The sequence below is a fragment of the Rhipicephalus microplus genome, chromosome 1 (assembly GCF_043290135.1).
Source record: "Rhipicephalus microplus isolate Deutch F79 chromosome 1, USDA_Rmic, whole genome shotgun sequence".
NCBI lineage: Eukaryota > Metazoa > Arthropoda > Arachnida > Ixodida > Ixodidae > Rhipicephalus > Rhipicephalus microplus.
In genome coordinates, this window is record NC_134700.1 from 234401921 (window position 1) to 234415800 (window position 13880).

Sequence of the window (13880 nt, forward strand, 5' to 3'; positions counted from 1 at the left end):
TTTTATCCGTCGTGGCGTGTGGGCCGCCACAGAATCCACAGGTCGGGGAACATTGATGGTTCTCATCAGGGTTGTTGATTCCGCACCTCTTGCACACAGCTTCGTCCGGTGTCGGACAGACGTCCGCCCTGTGCCCGAGTCTGCCACAGGCATAGCAGCAGTCATGCTGCCGATGGTAAAGCGAGCATCTGACCAGCGCTGTGCCGAAATAAATGAAGTTGGGAACTTTGTAGCCATCGAAGACAATAACCACCGTCTCAGTGTTCTTAATACGTCTGACTCCCAGAGCCGTGGGGTTTCTTTCAGTAAGGATGCTCCTCTCCAGCTCCGTCTGGCTCTCCGATGCGTCAATCTTACGGATGACCCCCTTGCAGGTCTCATGCGGGGCAGCCTCGTAAGTGTTGATGTCATACTTCTTCATTCCCAATGTAAGGCAGCTCATCCTGAGGTAAGAGTCAGCGTTCGCACGGGACGCCGTGCTAATAACTATGATATTTTGCGTTGCATTCGGGCAGACAATGTCCTGACTGATGAGCGTGGGTACAATTCCAGCCGCCTCTGCGATTGCCCGGCCAAGTCTAGCTGAGCCCGCCTTCTCAACATCCAAGCCACCCCTTGGACGGACGATAATCTTCCAGTGCTCGCTAGGCAGTCGAGGCATTCTCGATGATTTGATAACTTGATTCTTCAAGTGTAGAGCTTTTCTTGTAGCACTGAAATTGCCCCTGGCATTCTCGCCGCATGCCGTGGCACGCTCTGTAGCACTGGCGTTCGTGCGCCTCGAGCTTTTCTTCACCGCGGCGGAACGCCAGCCGTGTTCCTCTCCAAACTCTTCCGGAGGGAGTTCATCACCGTCCATAATAACAGCAGCACCGTCCAGCATATTGGCTCAGCAGGTGGAACGAAGGGCGCGTCCAAGGAAGGGCGCGTCCTGCCCGGCAGACGCCAACTCGGCGTTTGGTAAGCACGCGAGGCGTGGTCGGTGGCGTAAAAGTCCGAAAAATGCTCAAAAATGAACCTACCGGTGAAAGTCCGCTACCGACGTGAACCTTGGCAGCTTATGAGTCGACTCGTAGCAAGATCTTGAGGCACAGCACACGAAAAACCACAAAAATCATTTGCTGAAGCGGGAGCCCAAAGACCCCGGACTGCTCCGTTCTGCGCCACCTGGCGTCCTGATAAACCGGTGACTGTACCAATTATAAAAAGATGTCCACCACGGCTTCCCACTAACATAGTTATCTATAGGGGCTACTTGTCAGTCAATCTTCAAAATTGGCTGAGATTGCGTGCTTTTTCGAAAGATTCTGTACTTGGAAATTTTTTATTTTCTTTTTACTTTGCGCGTAAGCTGTTCGGGGGCCGAAATCACGGTCCCCACCCACCTTTTTTCGTTAATAAACTTGCCACTTGATGGCAGTATATCGGCAAATTATCAACAGCTAACATAGCCTAGCACAAATCTAAAATCAATTTTAAAGCTCGTGTCGCGTGACTGCATTCCGATATGGACTTGGTTCCAATGTAAACAACCACGAAACGCGACCACTACACAGTGTAACCCACGAGTTTGTAGGCTTGCGTGCTCCGCGCGCTCTCTTCGAAAAGCATTGGCGGGTCACGCATCTACTTCGAACAGGGGATTATGGCCGCACTCAGGGAAAGTTCGGGAAGAACACTTGTCGACGTGGTTTGCAATATTTTGTGTGTGCTCATGTATTTTTTTCTTTTCATGGATTACCTTTTTTTCTAAATCACCCGATTCGCCACGGTGACCTCTCATTGTGCCCCACCCACTCCCACACTTTCGCCCTCTCATCCTTTGTTCTACTTGGAGGAAAGGCTACGAAGCATCCTCGAAAAAGACAGGTCCTCTTGTAAAAACACCGGCCCCAGCACCTGTTTTGCTTACGTTTTTTCACCTGCATGCTTCGGTGCTCCTCGAAACTGCTACTGGGCGTTTTGAAACCGTCCGGTTTGAATATTGTCCACCGAAAGATGCATGATGTATTTTGACATACTTGGCTTCGTAAACCTTCCAAGTTAGGAACAAAATAGCAGCAGTCACCGGCAAAACGTGAGTAGGGGCCATAACTTGGCCGGGAGTGGCGGCAGATGTCGGTATACTTAGGTCAAAAAGGGAAACTTCTAGGGACTTTAGTCGTGGCGAGTGGATCGGCCGTTCTTTGCAAGAGAAGTAACACTGTGTACAACTTTTGCGTCAGTACTCATTGAAACTAATAAAAATAAAATAAAAAATACAAGTCAAAACATAAAAAAAAGTTATGCGCACCTCCTCTACTGCAACACGCCACTGAAGGACTGTCGTCAAACGAGAAAAAAAAGAACTCATGAATAAGTGTGAGTCGATGTCTCTACAGTTTGTATACCCCTCACGTACGTAACAGATAGATCGGTAGTGGTTACAATACGCACGTGTCAAGTATAGAATGTGAGTGACTTAAACTTCCGTACACAGATATTTTCTACGTCCGCGCATGCATGTATTACATAGGACGCAAGAACAAAAGAAGATGCAGGCCACGTCGTTACCCATTTCCTTCATCAATCCATCTGTCGTAACGTACTGAGAATAACACGAATACTACGCAAGTGAACACGGCTGTGTCGCGGCTCCACGTAAACAACACACAAAGACCGCAATTAGTACGGATCCACGTTTTACGGCGATGACGAAGGAAAAATTCCCGTGGTGATCACTGCACATAACAGCACTAAAATAAAGCGAGAAAAAAAAGCTTGCAGCCAAGATAGGCGCGCATATTTAGCCTGAAACACACGATCGACCACTAATCAGCTCCGTTAGAACAAGTACTGTTGTGCACGCGAAGCGTGATTGGGTGACAAGTTTTTCCCTATATAAGACACAGGACTTGGTCTCCTCAATAAGACTCGACTGCGTTTTGCGCATTGGCCGGCCCTGTGCCGACCTGTTGCGGTGTCCTCTTAAGGAGATGCAGTTACGGGCGACACTTTTACTCTTATTTTCCTTACAATAATCGCTTATATAGCTGTTCCCGTCGATCCCTGTGATATCGTTTCTTTCCATGTATGGAAGTCTTCGATTCCGAATGTCCTCATAACTAATATGGCCTTCTTCTTCCTCCTCCCCGTATCTTCACTATCATCGACGAGTGAGCGAGGTGAGTGGACGGCATTGCGTTTGCCCTTTCCCTCGTTTAGGATTGGTTGTCTTGCATGTCGAAGGAACAGGCGCGGAATGGAGCGCAGAAAGCAGACACTGGCTGCATTTGGCAGCACATGTCGATTGGTAGCATTTCCGGACCAATCGCGTCTGCCGGAATTCCCATGACGTGACCAGCCAATGACAAGCCATGTACGAATTCAAGCCGGCTGATCAGTAAAGAGCAAGCGTTATTGTTGGCGAAGGCCACAGAATATAAGTGTAGCACTTGCGAGCGAAATGGTTTTGTGAAATGGCTCACTTCGTTACATGTCAGTATGTATGTGACGGAATATTATTCCGACCGCTAATGTGTGCTTCTTATTCACTGCCATCATGATAATTGAGCACATCCCACAATGGCAAATAGAGTTAAGGATGCAATACTGGGCGAGTTGTTGAAGGCCCATCGTGGCTAACAGCTCAATTAACACGGACGAAAAGTAGATAAGTAGGCACAGCGCTGCCGTGAATTAGTTTGAGTGAACATCACTGTTCAGCGAAAGGCTTTCCGCATTTGTCAATGCAGAGCCGCTATTGTGAGTGATACCCGCTTTTTTTTTTATAAAACTAGTGTTCGTCAGGCACTCTGAAAAACTATCAAGAGATATTATGGAGGCGTTTGAATGTGTCAGCCTTCCATACACTGCCTTACTGGATAACGAAGTTTCTATGTCATATAGTGGATAAGTATCCTATGTTAGCCCGTCCCATGGTTTCATCTTGCGTCTACATTCTATACGTCTACTTGATATTGCTTAGATGCCGCAAAGTCGTCCTTTTTTTGTTGTTCTTATAAATTGCCATGTCTGGGTTTCTAACGGGCGTTCTGTTCGTATTTTATATATGTTAGCACTGTCTTCAATAAAAAATTAATTTAAAACGTTTTTACCATGGCCAGTTCTTGTCTTCGTGCTTCATAATCGTGCTGTTAGCTTAAATTGAATGTTTTGAAAACCTCCAAAGCAAAACCTTTGCTGTTTCTCATGTGAGAAGATAGAGATAGGTATTAGCGGTCGATGTAAGGAGACCCCCCAAGTGCCTCACTTGCAAGCGTTGCATAAAGGTTCACTGAGTGGCGATGATAAACGCGTAAACGGCCAGCGATAAGAGCTCGCAATTTTGCATGCGATCTATCGTCGCAACTTTTCCAATGGCGCCCACAGGTCGAGCAATGGAAGCCTTTCATATGGCGATGGCTACTTTGCTTCAAGTAAAACGGATGAATCAAACAGTACATGTGTTAAGCGGTATATACAGAGCACTGTTTGTTTGTATTATATGCACAGAAAAACGCGACATTTAATAGTATAGTAATAACTGAGACTTGAAAAGAAAAGAAGATATAATAAAGAAGGATTGACGGTAGTGCTGTTTGACATACCAGGGAAGGTTGTTCGCCAATAACAAATAGCACAATACGACTGATAAACTTTGCCATTCCGTCTCTTGCTCGGTGGTTCGGGACGAAACCATAAATTGTCTTTTATAAAGGAGGCTTTGATTACATTAGGATTCGCAAAGGGATCAAAGAACGTTCGCAACATGACGCCGAAAAAAAAATCTACGGTTCCTCATAATGTGTACTATTCTCTCCAATGTAATGATAAAGTTTTATATGGGAGTAATTATATATTTCTTTCTTTTTATAATCAAAGTCACGCAATAAAGTGCTGACAAAAAAATCGGCGGCGATCTTCATTTCTCTAGAAGCATTCCACGATAAAAGAGGAATTCATCTAAGATTAGGAAAAAGCTTTTACTGATTGTGTTGAATACAAAAGGAGATACTGACCTCATTCGCCAGAGATGTTAGCGTATCTGTTTTCGTTGCAATGTGACTGCGTGGAAAGTTGAATGTGTGCATTTTTATTAGTTTTTGTGCACCAACTGATCATTTTACTGGCCAATGGCGAAGTTTTCATATGGTCTATCGCATCAGATTTATGATCTCTCACCTCATATTACCTCAAGCACGCACTTTTTGTCGTAAACTCCGGGTGAGTTAAATGTCAAACATTTTCAGTCACAGAGTGAAGTGCTGCAACCACGTAACACACGCGAGAGGTTCATTGATGAGAAGGGGAAAAAAAAAATTGTGAATTTTATTTTCGCACCACACTTCGTGGTCATGGCGACAGTGAACAAGGCGAAGGACATCGCTCCAAATAAACGCGCTCGATTTGTTTACGAGCAGCGGCTGAAAGGCGCCTTCCCCGCCGAGCACTTTCTTCCAGCGGGCGTTGTACCCGACGTCTGCAGCAGCCGATGCCATGGCCACTGTGCCACGATGCGGCGGCGGCGCTGCAGTCGCACTGCCCTGCTGCCACAGAGGCCTAGTTGGTTCGGAGTCCGCGAGGCGCCGCTGGGCTCATGTACGGCTCTGCGATTGGCTGAGCGCGTTTGCCCTACTTAGGCTGGCGCCGCAAGCGCATCGTCGTGGAAAACTGCTGGGCGTGCAGCAGCGCGGCCGCAAGCTCTACGGCGGCAAGCCCTTCCCCCTCCTCTTTTATTTTTTTATTCCGAGCCTGGCCGCGGCTTGAAACAGCAGCCCGTCTGGACTACGACCCGTGCGGCAACCAGCAGCGACTGCCGGCTTGGAATAAGGGTGCTGTGTTGTGCGTTTGCGACGCCCAGCGAGCGGGTTCTCGGTTTAGGCCTACGGCCGCTCTCGCATCGTCCGTTGCCCGGGATTTGGTGTGTGTCCTCGCGCGGCGAGCTACTTCGTCGAGCAGCAGCGTCCGGACCCCTTCGCCTCTGGGTGTCAGGGTAAGTGTCCATCGTCGTGGATCCGTGCGCGCACATGGCGGCTGCTTTGAGTCCGTTCGCCGGTGTTTCTTTTGCCGCTGCTCGCGCGGTGTGCCCCGCCGGTGATGTAACGCGAGGGAGCGCGACACTCGCGGTGGCTGACCCTAATTTTGAAGGCCGGTCAGTCGCAGTGGGTGACCCCTTGGAAGGTCGTGGCGTGTGCGCATGCGCCCAACCCCTGTGTTGCCGACGTCTGCGGGCTTGGGGAGCACCCTGGAGGCGCCCCAGTTTTCGGGCCCTTTTCGTTTGCCCGGGCGCGGCTCCCGCACGCGGGCCCCTGAGCTAGCACCCAGCGGCGGTCCGCGAGCAGCGGCACCCCGTGCCCCACGCGTGACATCAGCGTGTGTTAGTTGGGCCCGCGAGCCTCGCCACCCATCGGAGCAGCCTTTCCCCCTCTCGGGGCCGTACAATCTGTCCCCGAACGGTCACGACCACCAAAGCGTTGTTGTGTGTGGAAGGCCGGCGGGGCTTGCCTTATCGATTCGCTTACGCGTCGCGGCCTCATTCTGGGGCTGCGCTCTCTCCGCCGAAATCTACCTTGGTCTCTTTCCAGGCCAGCTATCGTCGGCCTGCCGGGCTTTAGGTTATCGTGCATGCCGCGTAACACACCTCCGTTACTGCGCGCTCTTATGCCGCTTCTGGGGCATTGCCCGAGAGTTGTCATCTAGTAAGCACATGACATTTCCACCCAACCCTCCCCCCTCTCCTTCCCACGCATCTTCGAAGATCTCATCCGTCGCCCTCCCCTTCCTAGCAAGGATGTTTTGGTCAGTGCCGTTCTGTAGCCAGCCCCTCGTGGGAGCTGCCGGCGTGCCGCCGGGAGCCGCTGACCTGCTTTTTAGGTTCGGCCCGGTTCTGATGCAATCGCCCCCCCCCCCCCCATCCCCCCACGCTCTCTCTCGTGGAACCCAGATTCTTCGCTTCGTCGAGTCATTCTCGCTTTTTCTTTCTTCCCTGTTTGCATGCGGTGTTCCCTGTCAAAACGCGTCCGACCGGTTGTCCAGACTGCCATGGGCGACAGCTGCATCAGATGCAGCCACCGGAGGCGAACTCCGGGGGAAAACGAGCTGAGCTTACTGCGCTGGACAGCTACGGCACACTAACGACACCCGCTCGAGAATGACAGGTGCCCGCCGGCCTTCGGTTGTGCGGCCGCCGCTGGGTGTCGCTTCTGATCGTCCCGTAGCCGGTGAAGCCTCCGGAATCTACCGGAACATTATGCGAGAGAGCTTTCCGAACGACTGCTTACGCGAAAAAGAACGAAAGCTATGTCGGCGCAATGCCAGCACTTTCTCGTGATGTGTCTTCGCTTCGGGTCTATTTGTGAACGAATAAATACTTCTTTCAAGCGTATCATCTCTTTCTTTTTTTAAAGAACGATTCACCGATAATTTTTAATGGCTCTAGGGCATCTAGGCAGAAAAGTGCCTTCAAGTCCGTCTTTGTCCAGGGTTAAATGAAATACATAATACTTATTCTTAGAGCCCGTGTGGTATTTGAAAATAAAAACATAAAACGATGGTTTCATCTTACCGTATGTGAATAAATACAAAATGTTTTTTCTGTCACAATGGTGGAGCTAGAGGTCTTAAAGCTCTCTGGGTTCCAGCTGGTTGAAACAGTGATATCCGATTAGTGCCGGTGCCCCTTGCGTTTCTTTGTGTTCACTCTGCGTGGCTGGCGGGCAGAGAAAATCGGTGATGGAACGACTGTGTGTTCTCCCCTGCGCTGACATATTCTTAAACGAGATAAACATGTCACGGCGACCTCCGTGTCAGGACACCCTGCGTCGAGAATCTACTTAAACAAACAAAAAAAAGTGATATCTTTTGAAAAACTGGAACACTCTTTTGCAATAAAGCTTAGCAGCTATCACTAAGGAATAAAGCACGATGCAAAGGTATGCTATGATTAAAAACTTTGAGGCAGTGTTTTCTTTGCTGGTCCGAGTTACGTACAGGCGTAATGCTCTGTCTCAATTACGCGCATTAGCTTGAGCGTGGCATTTCATGATATCGTGGTGAAGGGAGCACGAAGTAAGACGCGATAAAGCAAAAAAAAAAAAAAAACCCGCGTGTCTCACTTCACAATAATAAAGACATAATGCGATTAACTCCGAGCGCACCTAATCTGTTCGGCGACATCTTTGACTGAATTGGCCTATATTACGATTGTGCGCGTGGGATCCGTGCAGGTGGAAGGGTTGATATGTAGCGGCGCACGTTGGAACCCGGTACCATGAGCAATACTTTACCCGTTTTTTTTCCGTGGCACCCGTAAGGTAGGTTCGTTCGCGGTTGCCGTGTCACTCGTGCGCCATTTTGGTAATGAGTTCTCACTGACGAAATCGCAGTAGATGATAGTTTCAGTATACATGATATTCATTGGCGCCACCGTGATCGCCATCTTGGGAGTACTAACTGGTTGAGATGCCGCGTGCTCGAACCTGAGCAGCATGAAACTGGCATCCTGGATGGATGTGGTTGTACCCTTCAGATCGGGCGGCGGCTAACGCCACCTAGCCGTAATACTTAGGGAACTAACCATTATATTTATCTTTTTTTTTTCCTTTAAATAGTGAGGTTGAGGATTCGTACTTTGCAGTGAAGGGTTTAATTTTCACTCGTGCCTTGACTTTAGCCACCAATCAGATAACCTCCTTCTAGTTAGGGCTACCCGTTTAAAGTCTATCTTGCCCTCCCTGTCCCTAAACCCCAGTGCTTTGAAAAACTCAGCGCCATCATCCTGAACTATAGGGTGAAGCCCTTTACAGAACATTATCAAGTGTTCGGCAGTTTCTTCTTCCTCTCCACACGCACTGCATACTACCCCTTCGTATTTGGCCCGATATGTGGCGGTGCCCCCTTGCGTTCTATCCTGGCGCTGCTGGCGAACAGAACGCGGCAACCGAACGACTGCTCTACTCATTTTACCTTACCCATTGAGGCTGATATTAATTTTACTGCTGCCACCATAAAATTCGACGGTTTTGCCTTCGAATGCATCTTTGACGCTGTTCATCTCGAACGTCCCCGGGCGAGAGTTCTTACGACTCGCTCGATCGCAGCGTCATGTCGCTAGGTTCGAAAAGCGGCGTCGGAAATAGTAGCGCCTTCCTCCTCAGTTCGGTGCCCCCCCCCCCCCCGCCCCTCGATCTGGTGGGGACGATGACGTCGTCGTCATCAAACCAGGGAAAAGGCTGCCAACGTACACTCCACGCGCGCCTATTGATTGAAGCTCCGGCTAACGACCGTGGCCGGGACCTTTCTGCATGGCTGATTTCTCCCCCGACGCGCTCCGCTGCCCCCAGGTATCTTCGCTGTCGCCGTCCTGTGGCCGTGCAATAAGGGCACGCTACTTCACCACTGCGCGCCGTCACATCGATATACACGCGCGCCCCCGCGTGCATGCCAAGTGTTCGCTACTGGTTTGTAACAGTTGCCCCACTTAGAAGTGTGGCAGCTTGGGCTAGTTGGTATGGCATGACGGTAGTTATAGCGCGAGAACAACACGACGACACAGAGACAAGAAGGACACGAAAGATACGAGCTCTAACTTCCAACTGAGTTTATTGCGCTGAGCACGAAAATATATACAGGAGACAGTAACCATGTGATAAAAACCATATGGCTCACAGACCAGAACATGAGTAAGAGAAAAACAAAAACGCAAAAACAAAAGCACTGAAAAACGGCAAAGAAAAATCTATAAGAAAACGAAACAGAAAGGTAAAGGTAATATAACCACCTGCCCGCACCGAAACCTTCGAGTTGCCCCACGTTCTGGCAACATGCGTGCAGCTTGCCACCGTGCTGTATTTGATTTTTGTGGAGCCTAATGCCAAAAGCTTCGAGTCCATGCGTGTTCTAGAAGGTCCACCGGCTCCCTAACGTGTCAGTGAAATACCAGGATTGTCTCGAATTAGCTCAGTAGCGTTGAATTCAATTGCATGCATAACTAAAATGCATGCAATTGGTATTGAAGATAATATTATTACATGGATAACATCATATCTACACAACCGCAAGCAGTTTTTCGCTGTCAACAACCACACGTCAAACCGCCTGAACGTCCTTTCGGGCGTACCACAAGGATCAGTCTTAGCACCAATTTTGTTTCTTATCTACATCAACGACATTCCTATGGTCATTGACTCACCCGTTCAAATAAGGCTTTTCGCAGATGACTGCGTTGTGTACACAAGGGTAAATCGAACTGAGGACCAGATTAACCTTAATCACTCATTAACGAAAATTCAAGCCTGGTGTTCCCAGTGGGGAATGACATTGAACGCGCGGAAAACCGTAGCCATAACTTTCACGAATAAGAAAAAACCACTCAAATTTGCTTATACAATAGACAGTTTAGAAATTACCAAAAGCGATCAAGTTAAATATTTGGGAGTTACATTAACATCCAACCTTAATTGGGATCCACATATAACTGCTATTTGTTCGAAAGCGCAAGGTAAATTGGGCTTCCTAAAGAGAAAACTCCGTAACACTCCCCCTGCAGTAAAGCTAACCGCCTATAAGACCCTGATTAGACCAGCACTAGAATACGCCGATATAATTTGGAGTCCACATCATAAATTTCTCATTAGTAAAATTGAGCGAGCGCAAAACTTAGCAGTTCGATTTGTGTTTTCCGATTACTCCAGGTATACCAGTGTTACTAATCTGCGTAAAAGAGCCGAACTTCATTGCCTTTCCGAACGGAGAATACTTTCTAAACTTAAATTCCTGTATCTTCTTTATCATGTGAAATATACAATATCCAGATCAGACTATCTTCTTGAACCTTTCAGGCATTCCATGAGAACTAACCACAATAAGACAATACGACTGCCCACAAGTCACAACAACATTCACAAAAACTCTGTTTTTCCGTCATCAATTGTATATTGGAATCAACTTCCATTAATAGCTGTGAACTGTGACACCGTAGAATCCTTTATTGAAAAGATTAAAACTATAAGTTTTGAACAATAGACGCAAATGTACGAATAGGGATTTATTGTGAGCAGTTTCTTTCCCTTTGACTGGTTTGTCCTTTTAGCATGATTCTGAACGTTGCATTATGACACTGTTGTTTTGGCTACTCGGAATTCAATAGTTTTTTTTTTCTTCTTGGATTGTGTCGGTGCCTTTCTGTACGTGGCATCATTGTTTGTATATCCTATGTACCACTCCTGCTTGGACCGAGAAGGTCTGCAGTATACTTAAATAAAAATTAAAAAAAAGAATTGTAGCGTAAGTGCTTTTTGGTAAAACGGAGGTCTCATTTTGTTCTGGTCTTGGGAACACTTGTCGGCTCATGTGTCACGGCATTGTACGATTCTTAATGAAACCGAGTCACACGTAATAATACTGCTGATCTAAACGCTATTTTGCCTTCTACTCATGAAATTGGGTCAGCTGTGTCATGCGACCGAGAAATAAATGCTTCGTAACTTGCTGCAGTAGGTTTCTCCGCGCCTTCAATCTACGGAAGAAAATTTAGAGGCTAGGTCATCTGAAAGTTGTGCTAAGCACGAAGATTGAACGCTGAAGACGGAAAGCCCTTCATCGGGGCGCTTTTAACAAGACGTTATGAATAAGTGCACCGCCTAGACATGCTGATTAAGCCTTAGTGTTGAACGAGAAGTTCATATGTAAGGCGAGATTCAAGTGTCGCAATATTAATTCCCTGAAAACGAACTGAATCTGTACACACCATCTTCTAAACGTTCCTTTTTTTTTTTTACATTTCATGGTATGACACCCCCACCACAAAGTTAGTGCTGTGTCTTTTTCTTCGTTTAATGAAATCGTGCAGTGAAGATGTGTATTCAGAATCCGCATCAATTTTCTTTGCAAAAACGGCCTGTGAATTGGCTGTCGTGTCTTCTTTACTTGTCGTGATTGGACAGTCGTTCCGACGCAGATGCGCGCCTGTAATATCAATATACAGAGAACCATTGGTTATTTGATTCCTCCAGTTCGACCTTTCTTTATGTGAGGGAGTTCTGCCAGTCAGCGGCCAAGATTTTGAAGGGTCGATATTATTGAAGAACGTTAGCATGATTGCACGACGACGACCGCTTTATATTCACGATGTAGCTTACTTGGTCCAGCCGCACTGGCCGTGTCCGTCTGACGTAAGCGACAGACATGGGACGGCGGACTGCGCCCATAAATGAAGCCATTAAGGCTCACTTTTCCTTCAACGCTTACACGGCTACAGGGGAGGGGGGGGTCTTTAGTTCGCAGCCATTGCTGTTCCATGGGAGTTGTATACTCCATTCCTTTTTCCTGCGGTAACGTGTACATTGGCATTACCGAGCGATGCCTCAATGACCGGCTTAGGGAGCATGCGCTAAAGGTTAAGAAAAACGAGGACAAGTACGCACATCTTGTGTCGCATATTGCCGCATGTGGGTGTGAACCACGATTCTCTGATACAAGGATTCTAGGGAGAAGCTCAAATTTATCAGCACGTTTGCTGTTAGAAGCATATTATATAGAAAAGAATAAAAATATATGTATCAGCGAGCCCTCTTTGGTGTTGCATCAACAAGAAATATCTTTCCTTGATGCGAGGGTTTAGCGATTATATCTCCTTTTCGTGTTCACCCCTTTTTTTACTTGTTCCTTGTGGTGTGGTGACGCCATTTACTTCACGTGATGTTGGCTTTCTACTGGCGCAGTTCTGTTAGTTAGTGCCTTTGCGCATTTCGATGTATGTATTTAAGAAGGTCAGATAGGAGCAATAAAGCAGTTGGTAGTGAGCGCTGCGTGTCGTGTGTGTTGCTCTGGTGGAAGTGTGAGTGCTTGTGTGAGTGTTTGCGTGAGTCGAGGTTGCGCCAAATTTCTAATAATATGATGTATAACCAACTAGCCCAACAACAAGTTTTATTAAGCTATATTTCTAGTGCAATGGGCCCCTCTTTATATGCTCCTAATGTGTCTGCGAAGATTGACCTTCTTATGGGCTACATCAATGAAGCCACATGCAGAGCAAGGATTTTCGCCTTCTGCATCCGGAAAGCCATCACACCAGAAGAAGTAAGTGCCTTGTTTGGGTGTGTGAGACCTTCTTGGGGACACGTAAAAAGAGTGCTCAAAATTCTTAGAGCGGAATTGTGGCGCCAAGTAAGGCTGCTCTATGATTGGCTTCGTGTGATTCTTCAGTGCGAATACCCTGAACAACTTGCGGCCTATAAACTCGGGAAAGTCAAGCGGCGTATAGCTCAGACAACTGAATCTAGGTGGAGGAACGTGTTGACCCCCCTACTGAGGCTTCAAGGTAAACGGAGAAGAGATAAGTGTCAGGACCTCGTTGTTCTCGGGGGTGCAGTGCTACCTGAAGACATTGATAAGCTTCTGCGAAAGGGACCGAAGTATGCGTGCACACCAAGTGTTTCCGCCCATGACCTGGTAGGCCTGAACAGGGACCTGTCATCCAAGGCCAACCAGGACCGAGAAAGATGCCTGCTGGACGGTATGGACTGCCTCACGAGTAGTGCAGGCCAACTTCCGGACAGTAGCGGTAGCAGAAGACTGAGTAGTGTGGTGTCTTTTTTCAAGAAGCAGAATCTGATGTTAGTACAAGCCGACAAGGAGGGTGGTTTCGTTGTTTTGCCACAGGGTGTTTACAATGAGAAAGCGATTAGCGCCATTGACAAGAACTTTTTACCTGTTAAAAAAAGTGCTGTACGCGTTAAATCCAAATTCACCGCGTTCTGCAGGGAAGTAGGACTTCCTACGCTGGCTGGAACCTTAGCTAGTAGCAAAAGCACTAACTTGAACGTCTTTTTTTCTGCTAAAACCCACAAAGCGGGCATTCCCTTCAGAACCATTGTTAGTGAAAATGGTTCATGGCAGGG

The 13880-nt window shown here is 47.7% G+C and overlaps 1 protein-coding gene across 1 annotated transcript in view; it reads left to right on the forward strand.

Annotated features, from left to right (window-relative positions):
* Positions 1 to 5627: 5627 nt before the first annotated feature.
* The window catches only part of EcR (Ecdysone receptor), a 180720-nt gene continuing 172467 nt past the window's right edge, over positions 5628 to 13880 (forward strand). Inside the window, exon 1 of the mRNA XM_037412300.2 lies at positions 5628 to 5974. The gene's annotated coding sequence lies outside the window, so the exon portion shown is untranslated. The remainder of the gene's footprint in view (positions 5975 to 13880) is intronic.